The sequence below is a fragment of the Citrus clementina genome, unplaced genomic scaffold (genome assembly GCF_000493195.1).
Source record: "Citrus clementina cultivar Clemenules unplaced genomic scaffold, Citrus_clementina_v1.0 scaffold_7, whole genome shotgun sequence".
Lineage (NCBI taxonomy): Eukaryota > Viridiplantae > Streptophyta > Magnoliopsida > Sapindales > Rutaceae > Citrus > Citrus x clementina.
Genome location: NW_006262075.1, coordinates 11,177,269 through 11,193,479, shown reverse-complemented (window position 1 = coordinate 11,193,479; position 16,211 = coordinate 11,177,269). Strand labels below are relative to the sequence as shown.

The 16,211-nt window shown below is 38.4% G+C and overlaps 1 pseudogene; it reads left to right on the top strand.

Moving 5' to 3' along the window:
- Positions 1 to 129: 129 nt before the first annotated feature.
- On the top strand, positions 130 to 15,904 carry LOC18037481 (annotated as a pseudogene).
- The last annotated feature ends 307 nt before the right edge of the window (positions 15,905 to 16,211 follow it).

The following is a 16,211-nucleotide window of genomic DNA, read 5'->3' as shown; positions in this document are numbered from 1 at the left end:
GTCAATTTACATGATATCTACCGTCTGATTGCAGGACATGCATGGGGGGTCGAAATTTATGTCAAAATTTTAAGAAAAAAAATGAGTTAAAATAGCCTAACTCAATCTTTATATAGGATAGGCGTATAAATGTTTAAAGATCTTTGTCCTAGTGGTGAACTCATGCCTTCACTAAATTGAGGGTATGATCGAATCCTTTAAGAATAGTTTCTTTCCCAATTAAAAATTTTCATGTTGTCATCTGGACGGTCGTGTCTAAAGAACCAAATCTGAAGCAGATTCAAAACGACATTGGAGAAAGAATAGGCTTGTCAGACAACTCATGGAAGAGTAAAAGCGTTGAACACAAGGCTTTGGACATCTCCACCATCTTAGCCAAAAGAAGTTCGCATTATTATTGGATGATATATGGAAGCCCATTGATTTAACAGTGTTAATTTGTAAAGTGTTTGTTTGGTTTCTAAGAAAATTACAGAGAAAAACAAAGAAAATATAACAAGAGAAAATGAATCTGAATCATTGAATTAATTCGAATGGTTTACAAGAATGTATTTATACATGTGTCTCGAATCTTCTACATGCTGCTTGTGATGAGCTAACAGCATAACAAACTTCCTCCAGCTCAGCTGCCAAGTTAGTAGTCATAACAAACTTACTTAATCAAATTAACTAAGCTAATAACTAAGCTTAACTAACTAAACCATCTTAACTAATTCTATTATCTTAACAACCCCCTCAAGCTCAAGGTCTGGGAAGAACATTAAGCTTGGGCTGTAGATAATGAAACTGATCAAATGCTAATGGTTTAGTAAGAATATCTGCTACCTGATCACAACTTGGAACATGATTAATCTACAGCTCCTTTCTAGATACATGCTCTCGAATGAAATGTAAATCATGCTCAATGTGTTTAGTCTTGGAATGATATTTAGGATTGCTAGCGAGGGCTTCTGCACTTTTGTTATCACAGTAGAGAATTAGAGACTGCAGCAAAGACACCTTCAATTCTTTAAAAAGATAAGTGATCCATAATACCTCAGATGTTGTTAAAGCCGATACTCTGTATTCTGATTCAGCTATGCTTTTAGATACTATATGTTGTTTTTTAGAAGACCACGATATCAAGTTATTGCCTAAGTAAACACAATATCCCCCTACTGACTTCCTATCATCCAGATTTCCCCAATCAGCATATGAGAAAGTTGTAAGGGTAAGTGATCCAGATGAGTAAAATTGTAAACATTAATCTGTTATATGTTGTAGATACCTCAGCACCCTTTTGCAAGCTTGCCAATGAAATACTGATGGATTAGAAATAAATTGGCTGAGTTTATTCACTGTAAAGGCAATTTCAGGCCTTGTTAGTGTAACATATTGCAATGAGCCAACCAGACTTCTATATAAAGAGGGGTTTTCAAAAGCTGCTCCCTTGTCTTTGACTAACTTTTCTGTTGAGCTCATTGGGGTTGGACAGCCCTTACAATTCACCATTTGAGCTTTCTTGAGCAGATCACCAATGTACTTAGTTTGTGATGGGTGCAGTCTTTTAACAGTTGGGGTTACCTCAAGACCAAGAAAGTAATTGAATTCCCCAAGATCTTTCAAGGCAAACTCTGCACCCAACTGATGTATAACCTTCTCTACCAAGTAAGGATTTTAGCCAGTGATCAAGATATCATCTACATAGATGAGTACTCCAATGATTTCTCCTGCCACGTGATGAATAAACAATGAGGTATCCGATTTAGATGTCACAAAACCCCACTGAATTGAGGAAGCTTTCAGCCTGTCATATCAGGCTCTTAGTGCCTATTTAAGGCCATAAATGCCTTGGTGAGTTTGCAGACATGAGTTGGAAACTGAGGATGAATAAAACCCTCAGGTTGATGCATAAAAACATCTTATGTAAGAATGCTATTAAGGAAGGCATTATTGATATCTAGCTGCTTAATTGTCCAGTGATTCATGACAACAAGACTCAAAATTATTCTGATTGTGTAGGGCTTTACAAACTGGACTAACTGTTTTTAAAAAATCCACACTTTGTGTCTGATGAAACCCCTTTGCAACTAATCTTACTTTGTACTTTGATATGCTACCATAAGGGTTATATTTAACTTTGAATACCCATTTGTTTCCAACAATCTTCCCAACTGTTTTTGGAGGAATAAGAACCCAGGTTTCATTCTTTTGTAGTGCATTAAATTCCGCTTGCATAACTTGTTGCCATTTAGGGTCTGTTAAAGTTGCTTTAACAGATGAAGGTTTAAGTTCTTGAGCACTGTTAAGTATGTCTTGGGCTTAAACAAACCAGCTTTTGATCTGGTAGTCATGGGATGAATATTCTGAACTGGTGGTGCCTGTACTAGTTGATGATCTTGTATGCATGGTGATGAATTTTGTGATTAATGTCTTAGAGATAGATATGCTGAAGGTGTATGGGAATGACTTGAATCAGGTCCTGCATCTGGAGATGAGGGAATAACAGAGGATTGTGCATTGTTGTTGTCTTAAATGACTTCTGTAATTGGAATATTTGAAAAGAAAACTTGATTTGGTTGGACTAAGGATATTTATGAATCAGGCTTTGTAGGAAAGAGTTCAAAATAAGGGAATTCTGATTAATTGAACTGAACATGTCCATCAATGTATGTTTTACCAATGGAATCAAGACATTTATATCCCTTGTGTATAGAACTATAGCCAATCATTAAGCATTTTTGTGTGTGAAAATTGAGTTTATGTTTATTATAAGGTCTGAGAAGAAGAAAACAAGAGCAACCAAATGTTCTAAGGAACTTATAATCTGGTAATCTGCCATGAAGTTTTGCATAAGGGGAAACATTATTCAACATTGGTGTTGGCATTCTGTTAATGAGAAAGGAAGATGTATGAAATGATTCCCACAAAAAAGATAAAGGCATTTTGGCTTGAGCAAGAAGTTTTAACCCAGTTTCTACAATATGCCTATGCTTTCTCTCAACCATACTATTTTGGTGATGCATGTGAAGACAACTATGTCTAAAGTGTATCCCTTCTGCCTCAAGAAATTGTTCAAAACTTCTACACTCCCCTCCCTAGTTAGACTGTAAAGACTTCAAAGAAAAACCAAGTTGTTTTTCAACTAAGGTTTTGAAATACTTGAATGTATCTAAAGCTTCTAACTTAAGGGTTAAAGGAAAAATCTAGCGGTACCTGCTGTAATTATCTACAAAACTAATGTAGTATCTATATCCATGTAGTGATGGTATAGATGTTGGACCCCAAATATCAGTATGTACAAGTTCTAAATGAGCTTTTGTTTTGATGCATGTGAAGTAGAACGGAAGTTGATGCATTTTACCATATTGGCAAGCATCACAAAAATCAGGAACAGATATAGGATAATGAAGTGCAAGGGAAGATAATATGCTTTTCAATACATGTGTTATTAGGATGACCAAATCTTTGGTGTAACACATTGGCAGACATCACTGTGTTGACAGTATTTTTACGACTTTGAGAATTACTTGTTTGAGTACAAGCTTTATTCAAAGACAAACAAAAAAATTTACAAGCTGACTGGTTTAAAACAGAAAGCATAGAACTAGGAATATTGTTGGTGACACATGAACTTGAGAGAAAATCATCCTTGGACGGCAACTTATATAGTCCTCATCTAGCAATACTTTCAGCCAGATGCACTCCCCTCTTCTTGTCCTTCATAAAACATGTATTGGCATTTGGCAACAAACTCAATGACTAAATTGTTATCTTCAAGCAATTTGAAAATGCTTATGAGATTTTTAGTGAGATGAGGTACACACAAAATATCTTGTAAATGCATAAATGAATCACAGGATGTTGAAAGACAAGTATATACAATGTATGTAACATGCAAACCTTGGCCATTACCAACATGCAGTAACTGATTACCTGAATATTCCCTTCTAAGGTTCAAGTTCTTTAGATTGTTGATGTGTTGCCCCACTGTCAACATACCAGCCTTGGTCAGCCATGTCACATTCACAAGTTGTTAGGAAAACAGCTTTTGGTGCTGCATTTAGATAGGAAGCTCTTGGTCCAGGATTCTGATATGAACTATAGCCTAAATATGGATTATAATAAGGCACAAATTCTTTGTTGAACCTGTTCTTACATTCAGCTGCACAATGTTTTGGCTTAAAGTAGATTTGACAAATTACAGCAGCTCCATTTGGATCTAAAACACCTTTTCCATTAGTGAAGCCATTATTACCACTAAAATTACCATTGTTAGTACCAAAGTTATTAGCATTATTAACACCATATTCACTTCTACCTTGATAATTTCCAGATTGTGCATTATTATTCCAGATACCATTCCAATTTCCTCTTCCTCTTCCTCGGCCATGTGAAAAGCCTCTGCCAAAAGCTCCACTGCCACCATTATTATTATTGGCATTCTTAATCTAGTTAGCATTATACTGTCCTCCAAATTTAGTATTGGTTCTAGTTTGAGCAACATTAGCTGCATAGTTCAGTTTAGTTTCCTTGCTAGCACTTGACTGATGTGCTTCTAATCTAGCTTCATGAGTCAAAAGCATAGAGTAGGCTTAATTAATAGTCATTTTTGCAAGATTTGCTTCAATATACACAACCACTGGATAATATGGTTGACCTAGTCTAGAGATCAGATGTGTGATAAAATCCAGAGAGCTAACAGGACTTCCAGCAATGGCCAAATCATTAGTTATTGTTTTCAACTTTCCAAAGAATTCAGTCATAGACATTGAACCTTTTCTAAGATTATTAAGCATCACCTTGAGGTGAACCTTTTTTAGCAAAAGTTTCAGATCCAAATTGTTGTTCAAGACTAGTCCAGAGTTCAAGTGAAGTTTCAGAGTTTACCTCAATACTGAGAATCTCAAGATTTATGGAAGACAACATCCAACTCAGCAACATTTGATCCTTCCTTTTCCAAGTAGTGAATGCTGGATTTGTTTGAGTTTCAACTTTAGAGTTTTCAAATTCACTTTGAAGAAATTGATTTGGACATTATTTGGAGCTATCAAGATGATCTTCAAGACCATTTACACGCACTGAAGAGAGAATATGAGATTTCCAAATTGTGTAGTTCGAACCATCGATCTTAATAGGGGAAGTGAAAGTAAATGAAGAAACAAAGATTGTTGTGTTTGAATTTGAGCTTAGAGATGCCATTTTTGCTTTTAGTTGAGCTCTAATACCATGTTAATTTGTAAAGTGTTTGTTTGGTTTCTAAGAAAATTACAGAGAAAAACAGAGGAAAGATAACAAAAGAAAATGAATATGAATCATTGAATTTATTCGAATGGTTTACAAGAATGTATTTATACATGTGTCTCGAATCTTCTACAAACTTCCTCCAGCTCATCTGCCAAGTCAGCAGTCATAACAAACTTACTTAATCAAATTAACTAAGCTAATAACTAAGCTTAACTAACTAAACCATCTTAACTAATTCTATTATCTTAACAAATACAATTGGGTGTCCCTCTTCAAAGCCTAGATACTGCGTCCAAAATAGTCTTCACAACTCGTTCTCTTGATGTTTGCGGGGAAATGGAAGCTGATGAGATGATTGAAGTTAAGTGTTTGGAGCATGACAAAGCCTGGAGATTGTTTCTAGGCAAAGTCAGAAAAGCTACTCTTAGAAGTCACGCTGGAATTCCTGAAGTGGCCGAGGTTGTGGCAAGAGAGTGTGGTGGGTTGCCACTTGCACTAATTACCATTGGCCGAGCCACGACTTCAAAAAAGACACTTCAAGAATGGGAAAATGCTCTTTGGGTCTTGAGAACATCAGCATCTAAATTATCAGGTATGGAGGAGAAGGTATATATGTTAGAAAAATACACACAGTGAGATAACAATTTAAATAGTAGGTAATTTAAACAATAATGTAAACTAGCAATCGGAAACAACAAATGAAGAACAAAAGAGGAAGGAAACCGAAACAGAAATAAAAACCAGAGGCCTGCACAGAACAGTTTCCTTAAAACAGATTTACCACCTCTTTGTCGTGCTTTAGGTCTGTTGGTATCTGTTTCCCAGGATACAACGGGCACGAATTTCCGGTCAAGCACGGACATGTAATTCCGGCGAACCACAACAACAGCAAACTCGATCAGAAAAAACAGAAGAGGAGGCGCCTTTTTATACTCATGTGAGGATGTAACAACTACTTTGTATTGAATTTCTGAATTCAATATGTTTTATTTAATTGTTATAACAGCCAAATCAATTCAATGAATACAGCTACTTTGTATTGAATTTCCGAATTCAATATGTTTTATTTAATTGTTATAACAGCTAAATCAATTCAACGAATTTATTTCAAAATTGAATTAAAAAAAACGTGAACAGCTACAATAATTGTTGAAGCTGTTACATTCGCATACGAGTTCAACCAAATCAGTCTTGGATTTGCACCCCCCCTGCGCACGCGCATGTGGAGAGAGTCTTTATCCTTATAATTCTTTTTTTTTTATTAAAAAGGGCTCTTTAAGACGAGCTAGACAGGAACAAGGCCGGGTTGACAAACCCCAAACATATCTTGCGAAATAATAGAATAAATACCCACAGGCGGGTTAGAGAATAAATGTAAACCATGCGGTACTAAGTGAGCCATATTTGCCATGAAATATGCAGCTGAGTTTGCTTCACGGTAGATATGAGAGATAGACATCTGCCAATTCCTACTTAAGAAATCACGAATTGCCACCACTAAAGCATAGAAAACATTAGGCACGACCACTTGCTGAAATATCATCTGAGTTACACAGAGGCTGTCTACTTCCACCAAAAGATGTCTGATGCCAACATTCCAGGCAATGGATAATCCTTGATACAGTCCCCAGAGTTCGGCCATAATCACTGAGCTTTCCCCAATATTCATACTAAAACCTGAGATCCAGTTACCAAAAGAATCACGAATTACCCCACCCGCTCCAGCTTCTCCTGTATTTCTATAGGATCCATATGTGTTCAACTTACACCATGGCCATGGAGGAGGCAACCAACTAATAAAAATCTCCTTACGCCTTGGTTGTTGGCTAAGATGAGAGTTATTAATTCTATGGATCTCACTAGCTCTGGCCATAATATCCAAGTATATTGTCTTGCTATCTACCAAATTTCCAGCCATAATAAAATGATTCCGCCAAAACCATAACCTCCAAATAGCCACTCCAAAAATACAATCCCAAGGAAGCTCAGAATCAATTTTCCACTTGTTTTGCATGTTGGCAGCCATCCATGCACGTAAGTTAGATTGGAAAAAAGAGAGATGGTGACGAGCTGGAACAAGATGAAGCCATAGATTCTTAATGCATCGACAATCTCTCACAGCATGAAGAATGTCCTCAGCCGAAATCCCACACCTAACACAAACATCCGAAACGGGAATATTACGCCTATTGAGCTCACGGTAAGTCTTCAATTTGCCATGCAAAATCTGCCAAATAAAGAGCTTTATAGATTGGGGTCCTTTCTAAGACCATGGCAAGTTCCATACTTTATCTTGAGCATCCAAGTTATGATGGTAAAGAGACTCATAAGCAGATCGAACAGTGAACAACCCTCTTGGATTAAAACACCAATAAAGTCTGTCAGGTCCAAGATGCGGAGTAGGAGGCATGATCGAAGCAATCTGCAGAAGAATAAAAGGGGGCAACAAGAGCTCAAAGTTCGACCATCTCCAGCCGCCATGTTCATCAGTAAAATCGCTAACAGATGCATTGAGAGAGACTTGAGGGATCGGTTGGAGAGCAAGGCCAATCAAAGGTTCATATTTCGTCACCCAACAGTCCAGCCAGAAACGAACGCGAGCACCATTGCACACTGCCCAGCGAGCTCCATGCTTGGCTGCATCCCACGTTTTCCTTATAGCAGACCAAACGCACGATCCTTGCTTGTCAGGGAGGGAAGACGGCAAATTGCATGGGTCCAGTCCATACTTGAAACAGAGAACCCTTACCCACAACGTATCCGAGTTGGAAATAATGCCCCAACTAATCTTCATTAACAGGGCATGATTCATCACCTCCAAATTTTTAAAACCTAAGCCACCACGTGATTTTGACAAGCAGATTTTGTCCCAGCCTACCATGCACATCTTAGGACTCTTCGACTTCCCATCCTAAATAAATCTACGGCAGCATTTATCGATTCTACAGCGCACCGATGAAGGAAGCATGGTCGTTTGCATTGCATAAATCGGCATGGCTTGAATCACCGATTGCGCCAAAATAACACGACCAGCAAAGGATAAGTGAGCCGTGTTCCAGCCACTGAGCCTCATGTCTACCTTGTCCAAAATAGATTGGTACGTGGCTTTATTCACCCGCGAATGAAGTAACAGCATTCCAAGGTAGTTTCCCAGGTCATGAGTAATCGAAACCCCCAAGGCAGCTCCAATGAGCTTTGCCTCTCTTGAAGAAATATTCTTCGAAAAGAAAATTGTAGTTTTCACTTTGTTAACTTTTGCTTCAGAACTTCGACAGTAATTTTCTAAGACCACATCAATAATATGAACTTGATCCATCGAAACTTCTGCAAATAAGAGCAAATCATCAACAAAAAAAAGGTGGGTAAGGGGGGTGCCATGTTTAACCAACCGAATTGGCTTTCAGCTTCCATCCACCACAGCTTGGGTTAATCCATGGCTCAAATGCTCAATACAAAGCACAAAGATATACGGAGATAGAGGGTCACTCTACTGAATTCCTCTTCCCGGACAAAACTCCTCAGTGACCTCACCATTCCACAAGATATTCATGCTAGCTGAGGTAACACATTCCATGATGAGCCGAGATAAGTGAATCGGGAGCCCCGTCTGTTGAAGAGTTTCAAAAATAAAAGACCAGTTCAGCCGGTCATATGCCTTCTCGAGATCCACCTTAATAGCCATGAGCCCTCTTTTACCAGTTTTCTTGCGCATGGAATGAACCACTTCCTGAGCAATAACAATGTTATCCACAATGTGCCGTCCGGGAACAAAACTTGTCTGATGAGGCCCGATCAGCTTAGGTAATAAAGCTTGTAGACGATTGGCAATAATTTTAGTCACTGTCTTATAGGCAACAGTGTATAAGCTTATAGGCCGAAACATCTTTAAACTGGTAGGATGATCCACCTTCAGAATCAAAACCAACGGAGTTTTGTTTACGTTTTGAGGGATTTTACCAGTATTAAAAATGTCAATGATAAAAGTACAGAAAGAGGATCCAACAGTGTGCCACTGGGATTGATAAAAGATAGCCTGCAGTCCATCAATACCCGGCGCTTTAAGGGGTTTCATGCTAAAAATAGCTCTTTTAATTTCTTCATCCACAACCGGATCATTAACACAATCAAGATAATTAGCATTCACGGCTGGAAAAAAATTCGGAACAGAGTATGTTTGATAAGAATGAGCTTCACTTTTGAATAAAGAGGAGAAATACTCAACTACATGGCTACGAATATCTTTCTCATTGTAGATCCAGTTCCCCATACTATCCTTAATCGCCTCAATTCGATTTCTTTTACGACGAGCAATAGTTTTTTTTGTGAAAGAATGTAGTATTTCTATCCCCGTGTAGGATCCAGTCTTTCCTAGATTTCTGCCACAAAAAAATCTCCTCCTGAGCCATCATCATCTCCAATTCACTTCGTAAGTAAGCCTCTAACCAAATCAACCCTCTAGAATTATACTGTTCTAAGGCTGCTTGAATACCAGTAATCCGAGCCAATAATCTGCGTTTACGCTGAAAGATGTTACCAAAGACATCACGATTCCAACCTTGCACCGCTTAAATAAAACTAGTAGCTGCAGTACTATAGTGAGAACTGGAATCCCATGCCTGTTTGACAAAAGAATTAAAATGCTCATGAGTTAACCAAGTAGCCAAGAATCGGAAAGGCCTAATAACCTGTTGACGGTAAGCAGCTCCCTTAAAGCGGGCTAGTATCGGTCTGTGATCTGAGGCAACTTTCGGAAGGTGGAGAACAGTGTTATCAGCAAATTTCATCAGCCAATCATTATTACACACAACTCTGTCAAGCCGTTTAAACAGGGTGCCACGAGACCAAGTAAAACGAGGGCCTTTAAACTTTAAATCAAAAATTTGGTGGCCATCAAACCACTACCGAAATAAACCACACACTCCCGAGTGTCTGGCAACACCCCCCTGCTTCTCAAAAGCAAACAAAATAGAATTAAAATCCCCTCTAATCAACCAAGGACCTTGAACTGAACTGGCAAGATTCTCCATACGACTCCAGAAATGTCTCCGCAACATTGGATTTGGGCTAGCATAGACAGCCGTTACCCAAGAGGCAAAAATATTATTTCTATAAACTTTGAAATGAGTAAATTGCCTATGATTAATTACCACCTCCACCTGAACACAATTCCTCCACAGGATCCAGATTCCTCCAGAAAATCCAACTGCTTCCACTCGATGAGAGAACTCAAAACCACTTTTCTTAATAAACTCATCTGCTTTCATTCCACTTACACGAGGTTCCATGACAACCACCATAGACGGGTTATAATTTTTAACAACAGTCTTAAAAGAGCGTCGAAAATTTTCGGAGGCCGCTCCTTGGACATTCCAAAATAATATGCTAATCATCATAAAAATAAACAAGAAGAAAAACCAAGGGCCCAACATATCAAATCTACTGGTCATGGATATCATCCATCATCACCAAAGGTGATTCCTGAACCATCGAGACTTCCTCATCTGACATCTCCTTCCCATCATCTCCACTCATTGGACCAACGGGGTGTGTATAAGCATGCTCAAAAACATTTACAGTAGAGACGTGACGGTCATCTGAGGGGTCAGCCAAAGGTTGGGGGTCCAGATCCTCACGATCTCTATGATCCGTGCCTACACCCTTCATATTTCCATAAGGAAGAATTTGTGAAGAACAAAAGACCACCGTGTGCTTTGTGGGATCTAAAGTGGTAACTACAGGATGAGTGTGTTGGTTATTAAGGGCAGCATATGTAATGAGGCAATGGATTTGGCTAGGGTTGTCATGGGGCGTGGAGATAGTAGATTTTTCTCTTATGTGGAGGGCAGTAGTCTGGAAATGATTGCTGGTAGGGTTCATTGGAGTGAAAGGTTTCCTAGTTGGTGGCTTCGAAGCAGCAGATTTTAGAGCCTGCTGACGTCTAACAGGAGGCTTAAAAGTTTTATCATTGTTAAAGGTAAAAATCGGATTTGAGCTAGATGGACTAGGTTGTTTTGAGGTTGAGGGGACGTCTGTGAAAGCGCCATGCAGAGGATTTTCATGCAGATCCGTCATCTGAGCTAGAATGTGAAACCTTGACTCACTCGCCCTATTAGGTTCACGGCTTTGACCATTATTTGGCTTCCTTCATTTCCTTGTTACAATCATCCAAGGGTCGAAAGGCTCAACCATAGCAGCATCTTCACGGTTAGCTTCTGGAGAGGTGGGATCCTCTCGACTTTGCACACCAGCTGGAGGCTGTGCAATGTTGTCAGAATTTCTCTCAGCAGCCGAGATCTTACAATTAATGCTATTACGACCGTACCTCCCACAAGCAAAACAAATTACAGGCAATCCTTCGTACTCTACCTTTTGGATCCTTCCATCCAATTCAAACTGAGAAACTAAAGGCTTGTCTAGGGAAACACTTACTGCAAGGCGAGCAAACCTTCCGCGAGTAGAAGAAGCAATGTTCGAGTCTATTTTGATCACCGTACCCACCATCTGACCAAGTTTTTGCAGAACTTTCTGGTTGTAGAGATGGACCGCAAGGCCAGGTAGGCGAATCCATACAGTGACTTGGTCAAGAACCGTTTTGGTGAAATCAAAAGAGGGTGACCATGGCTGGACTGTTAAATAATGCCCCATTATAATCAAGGGCCTTTAGTTAGGGCATCAACCGCGTCCCCAGCAGATCGAAAACGAATCAGAAAATAATTATTTTCTAAGTCAATTACCGAGTATGTCATGGTTGTTCTCCACAACGCATGTAGCCTAGTGCATAAAGTTTTGTAGCCAATATTTCGGCCTAGCAACTTGACAACAACAGAGTGCTTCCACGGTTCACTCAGCTTTGCATGAACCCTATCCGAAAAACTTATTGACGGCAAGGTTCCATCGTTACGCTCAACCACATCTCCTTCCTCAAAATCCCAGTCCACTACACCTCCTCCAAATCCATTCTCCATTGTTTGTGATGAATTCACAAGCGTTTCTTTGTAGGAGACCTGTTTAGTAGTTTCACTACCGTTTTCCTCATCACGAAAGCGTGCCTTTTTGGTCGTTCTAGCTTCCCTAAACGGCGGCGGAAAAGCCTCGCCGAAATTAGGGTTTTCGCCACCTCCGAGATTTTCGGAGTTTTCATCCATCATCTCAATTTATTAATACCTACTGGTTTTTATTTGTTTAACTCACTGTGGTTATTTTTTCTTACAAAAGTATCAAAGGATAAATAGTTTTTATCCTTATAATTCTTACTTATGCATAGTTAAGTGTTTATATATAAACACTAATCCTTAGGTTTTTTTTTCCCATGTGGGATAAGCCTTATTTCCTTTCAAATTTCCAACTTTAAGGGTGAAATTTGAGAGACAATTTCTCATTCACCCAAGCACCGTTTTGAGAAAATAATATTATACTTTTGAAGTATCAACGGAGTAGAATCCGAACCTCACAAGATTTTTCACTTTCGTTAAGTGGGACCCACTCAAAATGTGCCCTCAAAATAGCATATATACATGCTATTTTTTCAACAATATACACGTTTCAAGTTTAGCTATGATAATTTGCCCAGTGACATAATTAGGTCTTGTCTCTTGTACTGTTGTTTGTTTCCCAAAGATTATGGGATTCTTAGGAGGGATTTGATAGATTATTGGGTTAGTGAGGGGTTTTTAGATAATTTTGAGGATGGATACACTATCATCGGTGATCTTTTTCGTGCATGTTTATTAGAAGCAGAAGATATCGATAGCATAAAACTGCACGATGTGATTCGCGATATGTCATTGTGGATAACATGTAAAATCGAGGAGGAGAACTTTTTGGTTCGTACCGGAGTTGGATTAACTGAAATACCAAAGATTGAAGAATGGAAAGGAGCCAAAAGGATATCATTAATGAAAACTAAAATTGAGAGACAATCTGGAATTCCCATTTGTCCTCGTCTCCATACTTTGCTTCTAACTGCAAGTGAAATTGAGATAATCACTGATAGTTTCTTTCAGTTTATGCCATCTCTTAGAGTTCTAAGTTTAAACAGAAATCGGTCTCTAACCAAACTACCTTCAGGGATTTCATGTTTGGTTTCATTACAACAGCTTGATCTATCTGTTGGGAAAATATGCTCTTTAAAAGCATATGTGTTTATTTAATTGTAATAAACAATTTTCTGATTAATAAAATAAATGAGGTATTTTATTCAAATATCTTAATTGCATTAATATTTGTATTAAAGTCCATTTAATCATATTATATGTATTTATGTGATCACCATGTGGATTCACAGAAGACATAAATACAAGTTATCTTATGATTAAATAAATTTAGTTCGCAGTTGATAAATAAAGTTGGGCACTTTATTTAGGTATAGACTGTAATAAATTCATTGAATGATTTGTCTTAATCATGTATGAATTTATTGATGTAGTACGACTACATTGAACAGGATCACATATGAGATTTAATTAACTTTGTAATAACTGTCAGACTTATTAAATCTCATAGGCGTTGATTTTACTGTAATCTTAATCTTGAGTTAATTATGATTTCATGATTGCGATTGTTATTTCATTTGAGTTACCAATGGGCACGACACATCCTTGTGGTCAAGATTACCCGGTATCTTGGTGGGAGCAATTATGAGTATTGGAGTTATGGATTAACAATATAGAATTTGTACAACACATCTCTTGATAGGTTTTCGGTACTTGATCATAGAATTCTCTGGCCAGAGTGTGTCAACATATTTAGTATGTTGAAAATGATCATTAGAGAAAGCCAGTAAGGATCAAGGAATAAGATGTTATTAAATTGATTGGACAGTTGAGATATCAATTTAATTAACGATGTGGTACAAAGGATTGTGCAGTAAAGAAATCAATGTGGCTTGGGACGAATTATTATTCGAGCATACAATTATGGAAGTCAGTTCCAATCTTTTAGTGGAGTAGATTTGGAATTAAATAATTGGGCTAGTTTAATTACATGCCTAATTATTGTAGCCACTATTGTATGTTCCCAAATGATCCCCGGGTTAGCTCATTTAATTGACTGCACCACTACTGGACTAATAAGCAAGATAACTAGCTATTTGGGTCAAAAGCCTAAATATATCATTTAGTGGGAGGCTCCATTTAATAAGCTTATGTATAAGGGGCCTTATGTTATTTTACATGGTGGGTCCCCTATTAAATGAAAAGTAACGTGAGTTTTATTTTGGGCATTATTTGGAGCCTAGGGTTTTCACTAAAGGGAGATATATAAGGCTTATTTTTCTCAACAGAAAAAAACAGGAAGCCACTTTATACAAATCAGAGAATAAGATTTTTCTCTCCATTATTGAGAGAAAGATTTTCTCGTGCTAGTTGCTTTGGTAGTGATAAAGGCGCCCACACGTCAAGTGCAGATCGAACCTGAGTCATAACCTGGAAGATCATTGGTGACAGTTCGTGATCTAACAAGCGTGGTGGTGATGGATCGTGATCTAACAGGAGTGGTGGTGGCAGATCGTGATCTAGGAGCCTAAATCACTTCAGCGGAAAAAGCCAACTCGGATTTGCAAGGTACGATTTCTAGAATACGAATTCTTATATATTATATGAGAGCGATCTTCAAAAGGTTTTATAAAAATTTAAAAACCTGATTTTTCCCCAACACTATCATGCACTCACATTCATGGGTTGCCGGAAGAGCTGAAGGCATTGGTGAATCTGAGATACTTGAACTTGGAGAACACTCATCGTATGGCCAGAATACCGCAACAAATGATATCTAGCTTTTCAAAGTTACAGGTACTGAAGAAGATGGAATGCGGTCTATCTGCAGATGCTCTATCTTTGATTAAAGAATTGCTCTGTTTGGAACATTTAAATCATATCACCTTGACCTTCGAAAGTTCACGCGCTGTCGAATTCCTTTTGAAATTTCCAAAGCTGCTGAGCGTTACTCAATCTCTATCCATTAGATCCTGTAAAAGTCCGGCGGTCAATGTCTTACATCTAGCACACATGGAGCATCTCCAGGAGTTAAAGATTGATAGCAGTAATTTGGAAGAGCTGAAGATTGACTATGCAGAAGAGGTACCAAAAGTGCTCCAAAGTGGTTTCTGCAGTGTTCACGCGGTTGGCATAAGTTTTTGCACAGTGAAGGACTTGACGTGGCTAGTTTTTGCTCCAAACCTCAAGAAGATTGTGATAATGGAATGTCATGCCATGGAAGAAATAATCAGCGCTGAAAAATTGAGTGGTGAAGTTTCAGAGATAATGGGAAGGCCCAACTTGGTTTCTGCAGTGTTCACGCGGTTGGCATAAGTTTTTGCACAGTGAAGGACTTGACGTGGCTAGTTTTTGCTCCAAACCTCAAGAAGATTGTGATAATGGAATGTCATGCCATGGAAGAAATAATCAGCGCTGAAAAATTGAGTGGTGAAGTTTCAGAGATAATGGGAAGGCCCAACTTGTTTGCACAACTCGAAAGTCTAACCCTATTGGGTGCAGGGAATTTGAAGAGCATCTACCGTTATCCCTTGCCCTTTCCGCATCTGAAGACAATCAGAGTGCATGGATGCCCAAAGCTGAAGAAACTTTCCCTGAGTTCCATCAGCATAAAGGAACGTAAAATTGTCATCGATGGAGAGAAAGAATGGTGGGAGGAGCTACAGTGGGAGGATGAAGCCACTTAAAATGTTTATTCTACCTGTTTCGTGTCATCTGAGGTCAGGATGAAAGAGTTCAGAGTCCTCACCCTTAGTACCTGAAGTTGCTATAGTCAACTACTTTTGTACCTCTTCCATGTCTTCTCTGTTCAAAGCATCAATATTGCAGGAATCAATATGTATTCCATGATTGATTTTTCTAGTATCACAACCTCAAGACCATGCATAGAAACCAATATAAAAAATAAACATTTCGTTCGAATTTAGCTGTGATTAGGCAGCTGTAACTTTTAGTCTACAATATTAAAAGAAAGTTTCTCATAAAAAGTGCAAT